General features: G+C 41.2%; 1 protein-coding gene across 1 annotated transcript in view; it reads right to left on the bottom strand.

Moving 5' to 3' along the window:
- The window catches only part of LOC121433820 (multiple epidermal growth factor-like domains protein 9), a 100,582-nt gene that overhangs the window by 76,102 nt on the left and 11,163 nt on the right, over positions 1 to 13,317 (bottom strand). The window lies entirely within an intron of this gene.

Raw genomic sequence — 13,317 nt, 5'->3', positions numbered from 1 at the left:
GTCTTCAATTCGATTCCACTGGTCAACGTCTTTGATTTTCTGCCAATACCAAGATATTTTCATTAATGTAGCTCTTTTATAGAGCTTGAAGTCAGGGATGATAATGCCTCCAGCAGTTCCTTTATTATACAGGATTGTTTTGGCTATCCTGGGTTTCTTGTTTTTCCATATGAAATTGAGTATCATTCTTTTAAGGTATGTGAAGAATTGTGTTGGAATTTTGATGGGGACTGCATTGAATGTATAGATTGCCTTTGGTAAGATTGCCATTTTTACTATGTTGATCCTTCCCGTCCAAGAGCATGGGAGATATTTCCATTTTCCAGAATCTTCTTCAATTTCTTTCTTCAAAGACATAAAGTTCTTGTCAACTAGGTCTTTCATGTCCTTGTTAGGGTTACTCCAAGATATTTTATGTGGTTTGTGGCTACTGTGAAAAGTGATGTTTCTCTGATTTCCCTTTCAGCTTCTTTATCCTTTGTGTATAGGAAGACTACTGATTTTTTTGAGTTGATCTTGTATCCTGCCACTTCACTGAAGGTATTTATCAGCTGTAGGAGTTCTCTGGGAGAGTTTTTGGGGTCACTTATATACACTATCATATCGTCTGCAAATGACGAAAGTTTAACTTCTTCCTTTGTGATTTGAATTCCCTTGATCTCCTTATGTTGTCTTATTGCTATTGCTAAAACTTCAAGAACTATGTTGAAGAGATATGGAGAGAACAGACAGCCTTGTGTCATTCCTGATTTTAGTTTTTGAGTTTTTCTCCATTTAATTTGATGTTAGCTGTCGGCTTGCTGTATATTACTTTCATTATATTTAGATATGACCCTTGTATCCCTAATCTCTCCAAGACCTTTATCATGAAGGAATGATAAATTTTGTCAAATGCTTTTTCTGCATCCAGTGAAATGATCATATGGGTTTTTTCTTCTTTCATTTTATTTGTATGGTGGATTACATTGATTGATTTTCATATGTTGAACCAGCCCTGCATCTCTGGGATGAAGCCTACTTGATTATAATGGATGATTTTTTTTTAATGTGTTCTTGGATTTGGTTTGCCAGAATTTTTTTGAGAATTTTTGGATTCATGTTCATTGTTATGGTTAATTGTAACTTTAAGAGACAAGCCACACCCACTCCTGGTGACCTCTGCCTTCCTCTTGCCATCTTGATTCTCACTGTTCCCTTTTGGTGCACGCACACCCTCTCTCCTTTCTCTTCTCCTTCTTCCCATGCCTCCTCTCTCCTCTAAGTAATAAATATCCAATTCTATTCTGCACAATTTGTCCATGTGCCTTCTACCCGTCGCCTGCTCACACCCCTGGGCTCACTGGCACCAGCATGCCCGGGACCAGGCACTGCTCGGGAACCAGCAGCCGTCTCTGCCTGGGACTAGCTGCTCTGTGGGCCTTTTGCCTACTGCTGCCTGGGATCTTGCAGCATTTTTTAACATTCATAAGTGAGATTGGTCTGTAATTCTTTCTTGCTTGAGTCTTTGTGCAGTTTTGGTCCAGGGTAACTGTAGCTTCATAAAAGGAGTTTGGCAGTGAGCCTTCTGTTTCTATTATGTGCAACACTTTGAGGAGTATAGGTATTAGCTCTTCTTGAAAGTTCTGGCAGAATTCAGCAATAAAACCATCAGGCCCAAGGCTTCTTTTTTGTTGGGAGGTTTTTGATGGCAGCTCCTATCTCCTCGCAGCTTATATGTCTATTTGAATTGCTCACCCAGTCTTGATATAATTTTGGTAGGTGGTATCTATCTAAAAAATTGTCCATTTCTTTTACATTTTCCAGTTTTGTGGAATACAGATTTTTGTAGTAGGATCTAATGATTCTCTAAATTGCCTCAGTGTCTGTTGTTATGTCCCCCTTTTCATCTCTGATTTTGTTAATTTGGATGTTCTCTCTCTGCCTTTTGATTAGTTTGGATAAGAGTTTATCAATCTTGTTGATTTTCTTTAAAAAAAAATCTCTTTGTTTTATTGATTCTTTGGATTGTTTTCTGTGTTTCTCTTTTGTTGATTTCAGCCCTCAACTTGATTATTTCCTGTCTTCTCTTTTTGGGTGAGTCTGCTTTTTTTTTTTTTTTTCTAGAGCTTTCAGGCATGCTGTTAGGTCACTGATGTGAGCTTTCTCCATTTTCCTTATGTGGGCACTTAGTGCTATAAACTTTCCTCTTAGCACTGTTTTCATAGTGTCCCATAGGTTTGGATATGTTGTGCCTTCATTTTCATTGAATTCAAGGAAGATTTTAATTTCTTTATTTATTTCTTACTTGACCCAGGAGTGGTTAGGTAGTTGACTGTTCAGTTTCCATGAGTTTGAATTCTAACTTTACTCTATGGTGATCTGATAAGATACAGTGTATAACTTTTTTTTTTTTGTATCTGTGGGTGTTTGCTTTGTTACCAAGAATGTGATCAATTTTAGAGAAGGTTCCATGAGGTGCTGAGAAGAAAGTATATTCTTTTTTGTTTGGATTGAATGTTCTATAGATGTCTGTTACGTTCATTTGATTCATTACATCTGTTAGTTCTCTTATTTCTCTGTTAAGTTTCTGTTTATTTGACTTGTCCAATGTTGAGAGAGGAGTGTTGAAATCTCCTACTATTATTATGTGGGGTTTGATGTGCGATTCAAGTTTCAGTAATGTTTCTTTTACATATGTGGGTGCACTTGAATTAGGGGCATAGATATTCAGGATTGAGACTTCGTCTTGATCAATTGTTCCTGTTATGAGTATAAAATGTCCTTCTTCATCTCTGATGCTTTATATGTTACTTGACCTTTTTCTTTTGTGGCTCTTAATATGCTTTCTTTGTTCTGTATGTTTTTTGTTTTATTATTTTATGGCGAGGGGATTTTTTTTTAAACTTCTTTTTTTTAATATTTATTTATTATGTATACAATATTCTGTCTGTGTGTATGTCTGCAGGCCAGAAGAGGGCACCAGACCTCATTACAGATGGTTGTGAGCCACCATGTGGTTGCTGGGAATTGAACTCAGAACCTTTGGAAGAGCAGGCAATGCTCTTAACCTCTGAGCCATCTCTCCAGCCCCCGAGGGGATTTTTTTTGATCCAGTTTATTTGGTGTTCTGTAATATTCTTGTACCTACATAGGTATAGCCTTCTTTAGATTGGCAAAGTTTTCTTGTATAATTTTGTTGAATATATTTTCTGTGCCTTTGAGCTGTAATTCTTCTCCTTCTTCTACCCATATTATTCTCAGGTTTGGTCTTTTCACTGTGTCCCAGATTTCCTGAATGTTTTGTGTTAAGAATTAGTTGGATTTAGTGTTTTCTTGACCACTGAGTTTATTTCCTCAATAGAATCTTCAGCGCCTGAGATTCTTTCTTCTATCTCTTGTATTGTTGGTTATACTTGTGTCTGTAGTTCTTGTTCCTTTACCCAGATTTTCCATTTCCAGAGTTCCCTCGATTTGTGTTTTCTTTTATTACCTCTATTTCGTCTTCAAATCATGAACTGTTTCCTTCACCTATTTGATTGCTTTTTCTTGGTGTAAATGGGTTTCTTTGAGGGATTTATTAATTTCTTCTACCTTTTTGTTTGTCTTCTCTGTTTCTTTAAGGGAATTTTTCACTTCCTCTTTAAGGGTCTCCATCATTTTCATTACGTAACTTTTAAAGTCGCTTTCTTCTACTTCTTCTGGGTTAGGATGATCAAGTCTTCCTGTTGTGTGTCTGCAGGGTTCTGGTGGTACCATGTTGCTTTTTAGGATGCTGGAGGAGTTCTTGCATTGGTGCTTTCCCATCTCTTCCTTATGTCTCTTATGTCCACCAAAAATTGGTCTCCATAGAGCTCATAGGGAATGATACTTTGGGAGTGGGGTAGATGGCTGTCTAGCAGAACAGCTGCCTGCTGGTGCTAGGAATGCCGACGGCACCTGGGGAGGGGGAGCCCCTGGCCTTTCTCCCACGTGTAGGTTTTAGGAGGTAGGGGTCCGGGGTCCCAGGGCCACTGTTGTCTCACCTACTAGGTCCACCATGTATTGGTCTCCATAGAGCTCGCAGGGAACAATGAATTGGGGTCCTTTTAAACGTTTTAAGAAAACAGCATGTAAAATATTCATTCAAACAAAACTCTACCAGGCCAAATGCTTCCTATAAAGAGAAACTTTATTCTATTACTCAGCTACCAATAAAATATTTATGGCAATAGCTAGAATGGTCCTAACAACACTTGAAAGAATACTTGTCCTATTTATAGAGATTTTTTTAAGCATAAGGGAAGAGCAAATGTGACTTCTTGAGGTCAAACAGCCAAAATGAATAAAATTCGACACAAACATCATCTTTCTGGCCAGGTGACCAGCCAGCTCTCTGTCTAGAATCATTTGCCTAAAGTTTTCTCTGGCTGGTGTTTCCACAAACCTTTGTTCTCCCCATCTTAGCAACGCTGTGCTGCCACATTGGCCACTCACCTTTCAACCCACCATACCTCAGAAGGAACATGTCTATCTCATGTGTACTTGTTGAAACACAGGACAGAACTAGAACACGGGCTGGATGCTTGTGTCAAGGAAATACAACCTCACTGTCTTCAGTCAGACAGATCTGCTCATGCTACTCTCCTGCATAAACCTCTCTGTAGAAATGAGGCGAGCAGGCCTGCTTTTCATCCCGCCCGACTCCAGCACGGCTAGCTTAACACCAGAAATAACAACACACAACCTGTATTCATTTAAACACTGCCTGGCCCATTATATCTAGCCTCTTCTTGGCTAACTCTCACATCTTGATTAACCCATTTCTATTGAGGTGGTATCTTACCGGGAAAGATTCAGCATGTCTGACATGGTGGCAGGCTCCATTGCGTCTGTCCCAGAGAGGAGAGGTATGTGATTGCCTCACTTCCCTCTTCCTCCCAGCATTCTGTTCTGTCTACTCCACCCACTTATGGCCTGGCCTATCAAATGGCCAAGGCAGTCTCTTTAATAACCAATGAAATCAACACAAAACAGAAGACCCTCCCACATTGCTTCATTTGTTTTGTTTTTTATTTCTGTTTGTTTTCCCCATCACTCTTACTTTAAATATGTCCAAAGTGCTGTATGATCTGGATTCTACTGACCTTGCAAGACACATACACACTCACACAGGTTTTTCAGAAAAAAATTCAAACAACAACAGTGCTTTTCTTGTGCATAATTTCCCCCTCTATGAGAAACAAATTTTAGGGGTAGGAGGGCTTTATGTGGAAGAACTAAAATCTGCTTATCATGCAAGAGGAATAAACACTCCAAAATATAACACCCACCAACTATGACTTAGAAACAGTGCTCAAAAGTAATCTAACACTAGGGCTGCATCTGCCACAGTCCAGCCCTCAGAAGCTCACACTGCTGGGAATGGCAGTCATCTAAAATGAGAGGATCCTATTTGCAAGATCTGCCTCTGGGAGACACTGGTTCCCTCCAGCTCTCCATGAAAGCCTTGGTTGGCCAGGCAGTGGTGGAGCATGCCTTGAATCCCAGTACTTGGGAGGCAGAGGCAGGTGAATCTCTGTGAATTCGAAGCAGGTCTGGTCTACAAGACCTAGTTCCCAGACAGTCTCCAAAGTTACAGAGAAATGCTGTCTCAAAAAACAAAACAAACAAACAAAAAAGCCTTGGTGGGCTGCAAGCTCCAACCAAAGGAGAAAAATACAAAAGTCAAATGTAAAACAACAACAACAACAACAAAAAAAAACGATGTCTACCTCAGCAGAAATATAAAGTACCTCCCTCTGACTGTTTCCTGACTTGCCAAAGACCAAAGCCCACTCTACCATGTCATTCCTTCAGACCAAGGGCTTTGGATCATAGGAACCCACTCTGCTGCTGCTCATGAGTTGTGTGACCTTGGGAAGATTATCTCACATCTCTGAATCATTGGTTGGCTTGTCTATAAAATCAGAATAAAATCAATTACCTTGAAGGAATGCTCTGACAACTAAAGGAGCTAAGCACCTGGCAGAGCAGAGCACTTAGCAATCGGTACACAGGGGAGAGCTTTTAAAGGGAACCATTTCTCACTGCAGCCCTCCACAAGCACAGCTTTGGGTTAACATAATTTTTGTATCCTCTTTGCATGTACAAAAGCTGTCATATCTCACCAAGATATAAGGAACCTCTTATTTCCTCTTGTTTCCCAAACTTCATCTCTGGTGAGCAATATTGTGTATAAGAATGTTCTGCCAACAGCATCATATGAGTTAGTGAAATGAGGAGATGCTTTAAAATTTGTTTCTGATGCCAATACACTCCCTAGAGTCTTCAAACCATCAAGAACACTTTTCTAGGCAAAATATCTACTTATTCACAAACAAAACTGCAGCAGAATATGATCTTAAAACTGGATCCCAGCCAAGTATGGTAGCTCATGCCAACAATCCTACTACTCACACATCTGAAGCTAGGGAATCATGGTGAGTTAACGGCTAGCCTGGGCAACATAGAAAATGCAGTGTGACTGCAGAGAAAAAAACCTGTCTCAAAACAAAACCAAAAAACTGAGGACAGGAGAGATGACTCAGTGGTTAAGGGCATGTACTGCTCTTCCAGAAGACCCGTGTGTGAGTCCCAGCACCCACATCAGACGGCACACAACTGCCAGTAACTTCATACCTCTGGTCTCTTTGGGCACCTGCACACACGTGCACATCATTAAACACACACATACACAATTTTAATAAAATTAAACCTAAAAAAGGAGCTGGTTTAAAAATAACTGAGTAACATATGGAGCATAACCACCTCATCAGTCAGTTCTCTGCCCATGCTTTTCAGTTTCTGCTCACAAATACCATTTACAGCTTCACAGCACAGGTAAGACTGTAGATTCCACTGCTTTCATGTAATATTACACTGTAGGTATGTTTCATGTTGTTATAGAGCTAAACATATCCGTCACTTTATTTAAGATTGTATACGAGTATTTTGCCTGCATGTGTGTCTATGCACTATGTGTGTGCTAATGATCACTTTAAAAGATTACACTAGGACTGGAGAGACAGCTCAGTCAGTACCAAGCTTGCTTGTTATGCAAACATAAAGATCCAAGTCTGACCCCCAGTATCCATTTAAAGCAGCCATGGGTGGCAATATAAGCCTGTAATCCTACACTAGGGAGGTAAAAACAGAAGAATTCCTGGCACTTGCTGGCTAAATCCCTAACTGCCAAGTTTGGAGAGAAACTTTTGTCTCAAAATGTAGGTTAAATGAAATTGCAAAAGGCATTCAGTGACAATCTCTGACCTTTACATATGCATATACACATGAACACACACTGATACACATAAACATGTGTCCTCCCCCCCCCCCCCCAACACAGACAGTATCAAGTTTCGTTGACATCAGTGAGAGTTAGTTATCAGCTATACTCTACTGAGAATTCTTGGCTTCAGTGTGCTGTGGTAAAGGCTTCACAATCTGAAAGGTAAGGTCTAAACTCAAACCAGGCTCATAAGCAAGTCATTTCATCTTTGTAACCGCCACTTCCTCATTTATGAAATAGCCTCAAAACAAGCTTGGGCCAAAGAGTCAGAGACGGCAAATATAAAATATAATTTCCCTTGTTCCCAATTTTTCACAATTATACACAATGTGGCAAGAAACAGCTTCGTGAACAGGGATTTTTTTTTCCTTTCCCTTCCAGTGGGTTGGTTGTTTAGGATAAATTTCCCCAAAATAGATTATTGGGCTCAAGAGTAATTTTATTTTTATAACTATCAAAATCTCTTTCCAAATGGCCTTCACAAAGATTGTAGAAATTTAGACTGCCCAGCCAACCATCTGGCCAGGTTTTTGGAGGGCATGGCCAGAACAGAACATGCAGGAGTCTGGGAACTCAGAAGGCTCAATCTAGGCCTTGCCACTGCACAAATCTCTGTGCCCAACAATTAGCAGTGAAAAGCCAAAATTGACTCCTGGATACTGTAAAGACCCATGTCATACAGGTAAGTCCACAGAGAATCCTCATCCTGCATGCCACTAGGCTTGGCTGGATCCCAGCAGGTTCTTCTGCTGCTGCCTTGCTCAAAATCTTCCCACTCTTAGCCTCACCTCGGTTTCGTTTCTGCTCTTTTTCCTGTCACTCTGGTTCTACATGCCCCATCCTCATTACAATCTGTCTCCCTCTAGCTGTGCTATCTCCATTCATTTTATTAACAACTACCATAGAGAAACCATTTGTTGAAGACCTAAATGCCACGCACTGTGTTCACCACAAGTTTATTAGATAAATATTAAGTTTCCCATTTTACAGAAGAAGCAATCAAAATTTAGTGGTTGAGTATGTCATGCAGCTACTCATTCAATCAACATATGCCTGCTAAAAGTCTACTATTTTAAAAGTGATACATGTTAGCAAATATTCCAAGAAAGGGTGCTGAGGGACTGCTAGGAGACAAAACACAGAACTGTTTTTGCATTAGGGATAACCTTTCTAACCAATTCAAATTAAAACTTAGACATGAAGGTCCAGACAACCAAGGAAAGGGAGACACAGTGTCCCAGGCCTGGGACGGGAAGAAGCTGGGTGTGGTGGTAAAAAGCAGTTTGTGGGATGGAACACTGTGTGACACAGAGACAGGAACATGCCGAATACCAAGAAACAAAGAACTGACCATCACATTGGGCTGGGCCTCGAGGACCATGGCAAGAACTTAGAAACTTTATTCCCAGGTCAAGGAAATCAAGAGGACCACAGAAAATAGAATCTGGTATGCAGAACTTCAGGCAGTGGTTAGCAGCCCTCACCTTATGGCACACTTCAGCAGTCTAGACATCATGCTAGGTTCTTCCTATACCAAGGCTCAAAAACTGCTACACAACCCTGAAATACCTCACTGGCTTCACTTTCACAGGACATTCTGGAAGTCAGCCATGTGGGACCACCAGTCGGTAGTCAACAAATGAGACCTAAAACTAAAGTTAAAATCCAGCATAGATTTTAACCTGTCAGGCTGCAGACATGAGGTGAAGGACAAGGGGGATGCTCCCCAGTGACAAACCAGTGCAGCACAGGTATTACAGAGCAAATTTCAAGATAGGATCCCAGCCAATCAGATTAGCCACTCAAATCTGACCAACTGCGTCAGCTGAAGCCAAGCTTTTCAACAAGTAGGAATAAGGGTTTTGACCAAAGGACTCCGGAACCTCAAGCAGATCAGGCTGAGACACGAGGAAAAGCAGCTGTCAACCTCACCACCCAGGTTCTCACAATTCTTGAGAAGACACCAGTGGAAGTCAGGTCGACTCTGGGGTCTATTGTTGGCTGCATATGATTCTGATTTAAAGCTTGGGCCATCCAGAACTCCCATTTCCAGTCATTCACCCCCCCACCAAGAAAAATTACACAAATATAAAAGACAATATGCAGAAGGATAGTTTTACTGTCTCATATGTAACTATTGTAAATGAGAAACCGGAAGGTCTTATCAGAGACAATTATGGTCCAACACACCCAGCGGAATACAGGTTCCTCTCTGATGCTTCCATGACAAACAACTGAAATGGAAACTACTTATGCCACTCTCTGCCAAAACCTGGAGGTGAACTATTCTATGCACACCAGATACGGGGTCCTCCTCACTCATACATAATCGTTTGTTGTTTTTTTTTTTTTCATTCAGTTTTCTGAGACAGGGCTTCTCTGTAGCTTTGGGGCCTGTCATGGAACTAGCTCTTGTAGACCATGCTGGCCACAAACTCACAGGAATCCACCTGCTTCTGCCTCCCAAGTACTGGGATTAAAGGTGTGCCCCACCACCCCTGGCCATAATCATTTTTTTAAGGAACAATAGGTCTAGTCCAGGTCCCAGGAGACAATCACAGACCTTCACAAAATGCTGACTTCACCAGGTCCTGTTTGATCCAAAGACCCTAGTACACAACATCTGGGAAGCCAAAGTCAGGCTTTCAGTGAACTAAAGTTCTTTGTTGACTTCTTGCTTAAGGCCTTCCATGTGTAAAGCTGACTTTGTCATCTGTCACCAAAGACAGCACATGACCAGGTAACAGTTTCAGTACATAAAGGAAGGAACCTGGTTTTCACATCAGTGTTTGTACAACACCATGAAACCACCAGGAAGACCTTGTGCCAGAAGGGCTGGGTTCAAAGTCTGAGTGGGTCCCTAGCCCTCTGGGCTTGCAAATGAGGCTTGTCAAATGACCAGAGGTCCTCTAGCTCTGCAGCTATGGCCACACTCTCCTTTCACCTTCACAAAAACATCAGCAGTGTAACAGTCAAGAAACACTGCCTTCCTACTTCTAGGCTATATTTCCTTGAGATAGCCTCATTCTGAAAATACATTCTCACAGTTTCCTGACTTTATTAACATGCTCTCTCAAAGCTGTATATGAATCTTCATATACATAGTATTCTCCAAGCCCAGGTCACTTACTCAACTGCTATCTGTCCCTGGTATCCACAGGTGATCACACAGTACCCTCTGCTTATGCACTCACTGCATCACCGAACTATCTTCCTATCCATCTTTCCAGTAAGATCAGAACAGGGAAACTTACCAGGGCAGAACCCACTGCAAATTCCCAACCTGACAGACAACCTGGTTTGCCCAAGTGAAACTGTTTACTGAACAGAAACTCTGAGAGAAGCACAAGCAGATCAGTCTCACTAAACCCTAGATAAATGCACCTGCTGATGCTCATGCAGTTGTCACCCAAGACTAGAACAAGAAAAGCAGGAGTCTCCCTTCTAATTCAAAATGATTCTGCCTCTTTCATATGCATGTCCCTTTAAATCTCACTTAGATGCCAAGTTCTTTTCTTAGAGGCATCTCCCAGAAAGCCCAGAATGCCACCACAAAATGTAGCTCAGGCCAAATGAAAAATTTCAGTGACTTATAAAGACCTGCAAGGGAGACAGTGAGAACAGGGTGGTCATTTCAACTTGAGCTGCAAAATTTGCTCTCGAAAATGCTACAATAAAAAATATTAATGCCATAAAAACCTAACAGCAGCCAAAGGACCACAGTCATAAAGAAAAAACATAAATTCTAAAACATATTGGCATAGAAAGCTCTCCCTCACCTTCCAGAAAAATGAGATTTTGGCCATCAAGAACAATCTGAGCAAGAGAAACTTCAATCACAAGGCAGAGTGAGAAAAATGACAGCAATAAGACAGTAAGGAGAAGGAGGGCCACCTGACACATGGATGGACTCAATGACAGAGGCATCATCCTCCTAACAGCCCATCTGAAAGGAGAAGAAGTAGAGGGAGGCTAAGCCGCTGGCCGAAAGTTACCAGCAAAAAGAGACCAAGAGACAGCCTATGTGGAGAAGCTGTGGTCCTTAGTAATGTCCTTTGAGAACACCTTTGCCACACCACATCCCCAAGCCTCGGTATCTCCTAAGTATCTTAAATAGGGCAGGCAGGATTCTTTAGAGTTCAAAAGACAGATGTGAAGCCAAAATTATACAATGCTGCTAAATTTCCTCATCTGATAATGAAATTTAAAACCACGTTCTTCAACAATGAATAATGACTACTGATCTCACAAAGTTGCTCTAATATTATAAGGAACTTCATATTTAAAGTGCCAAGCTCAGAGCCAGAGCCTAATAAACAGCAGTTATTATTGCTCTTATGATCAAATAGGAATAAGCCTTTAACAGGAGAGCATATTTTAATTATACACGATGTGAAACAATCAGAACCCATTCAGTTCAGGCCCCAGATCCAACAGCGTAACAGCGCATGTACAGCTGAAATTATAACAACTCTAAGCTCAAAAATGACTTGTTTCCATTAGAGATCTGACAAGCCATTTCTTCAATTGGTCACTGGTGGTTTGCAGATAACTATTAGCAGTAATGAGTATGCTAAATTAAATCCAGAGACAGCACCACTCTGTTCTGCAAAGACAACTGGGGAGAGAAAGACAATATTGTAGGTGTCCTTCCCTCTGCGTCCTCCATCTTCTCTCTGACAAATATTTCCTGTGTCTTGCATAGTATGGATTTCATTTGGTTAGAAATGAAGAAGAGTCTAATTCTTCCCATGATGAATGAGAGTGTTGAGCAGGTAACTTGTTAAAGAGAATTGGAATTTGGAAAATAACCTGAGTTTCCTGTTACTTGGCAACAACCCCCTCTGCTAACTAATGAAAGGTAACAATGTTGGAAGTCACTGAGCATCAAACCAAACTTGTCACCAGTAATCCGTTCTCTGGCAAATAAAACACAGCACTGGGTACAGAATACCCATGCTTCATTCACCAGCCACAAAGTCTAAAACATGAAAGGGGCGGGGCAATGCAGCAGAACAACAATGCTTAAGTGAACTCAGGCAGTGGAGCTCCTATTATGCAGGCATCAAGACCTGAATCCAAATCCCCAGCACTCACTTAAAAAGAAAGAAAAACAAGCAAACAAACAAACCTGGGCAGGGTCAGGCATGCATATGAGCCCAGCAGTGGGAGGAGCAGAGATAACCTAAATTATTGCATTACAGACATTGAAAATCCTCGGAATTTACTGGCCAGCCAGTCAACCTGCCAGACCAGCTGCAAAAGTTCAGTCGCAAGGGAATAAGGCAGACAGTGACAGAGGAAAATAACTGCCATCTTGCTCTGGCCTTGACATACAACCACACAGACCTACACATTTAGCATACTCAACATGCATGCACCACACACACACAGCATACACATACCACACACTAAAGTAGATTAAAATAAACCTTAAAGGAATATGAATTTAATCCCAGTTCTGCCTCTAACAGATTTATTATATGACCATAAATCAGTCTCTCCTATTTTGAGAACTCCTTCGTAAAATTGCTAATAGAAAATACCTCATGAGTTGCAGCAAGAACCAAGGCGGACTTATAAATCAGTACCTATGATATTGTCAGCTACACTTCACTGAATAATACGGCAACACTCTTATCTTTAAGACACCAGAAACAAACCAATTACCTGTCAGAACCTAGCAGAACCGTTATGAAAGACTGGTTGTGTGTACACGTAAATGCCCCCCCGCCATATAAGGCCCAGGCCATGAAAGCCCCAATACATGGCGTGTATCACCCCCTCCCCCACCTCTGGCATAACTCAAACAGTTCTCAAGAAACAGTTCTCTCCTGGTCTGGGTACATGGTAACAGCAGACATGACTTCTTAGAGGAGGATGATTTGAACTCTTCACTTACATTTTTCAAAGTCCTTCATGTTCCAGGCTCTGGTAGGCCAGACCTTTTCTTGTGACACGTTTGGGAGCACTTTTGAAAGGCAAAGAGACAAAATTGTTAGTGTATTCAGGCTGCCCAGCATCCCTAAAGG

The sequence above is a fragment of the Microtus oregoni genome, unplaced genomic scaffold, assembly GCF_018167655.1.
Source record: "Microtus oregoni isolate MIOR12 unplaced genomic scaffold, Mior012 000041F_ref0000270, whole genome shotgun sequence".
Lineage (NCBI taxonomy): Eukaryota > Metazoa > Chordata > Mammalia > Rodentia > Cricetidae > Microtus > Microtus oregoni.
This window is presented reverse-complemented; position numbering and strand designations above follow the sequence as displayed.